The sequence below is a fragment of the Camelus dromedarius genome, chromosome 11, assembly GCF_036321535.1.
Source record: "Camelus dromedarius isolate mCamDro1 chromosome 11, mCamDro1.pat, whole genome shotgun sequence".
Classification (NCBI taxonomy): domain Eukaryota; kingdom Metazoa; phylum Chordata; class Mammalia; order Artiodactyla; family Camelidae; genus Camelus; species Camelus dromedarius.
The window spans coordinates 33,556,434-33,556,932 of record NC_087446.1 but is presented as its reverse complement, the minus strand read 5'-3'; the positions used below and the strand labels follow the sequence as shown (position 1 = coordinate 33,556,932).

At 42.7% G+C, this 499-nt stretch overlaps 1 non-coding gene across 1 annotated transcript; it reads right to left on the bottom strand.

Moving 5' to 3' along the window:
• Positions 1 to 202: 202 nt before the first annotated feature.
• Positions 203 to 274, bottom strand: TRNAD-GUC (transfer RNA aspartic acid (anticodon GUC)). The gene has a single exon. It is a non-coding gene; the product is annotated as a tRNA-Asp (tRNA).
• Positions 275 to 499: the final 225 nt, after the last annotated feature.

The window sequence follows — 499 nt, the reverse complement described above, 5'->3', positions numbered from 1 at the left end:
TCCCCTTCCTAGGTCTCCTGCCAACAGTATAAAGCGTCTACTTGCAGCGTTGGCTTTTATCTCAAGGTGAGCACTAAGCTTAAAACTTAACCATTTTGAGAAGACAGACTTACACAAGATACCAGCATTTTGTATTTGTCCCTGATGTTAGTTCTTTGAATTAAGTGAAAAATAGTAATGGTTAGTTAAAAGAGTACAACGTCTCCCCGTCGGGGAATTGAACCCCGGTCTCCCGCGTGACAGGCGGGGATACTAACCACTATACTAACGAGGAGCTGTTGGCCAACATTCTCTCAAGTGCCACTTCAGGGTAAAAAGAGAGTCCCCTTCCTTTTGCCAGTCACCCCCAAGTGTGAAAACCCCTACACGTGAACTGTCTCTCCTCACATTATCTATTCTGGGCACCTTGGATTCTTTGTCAATGAAAAGAATAAATGGTTTAGAATAAATGAAACAAAATGCACTTCCAATTTTACTGATGGTTGCACATAGTTCAACG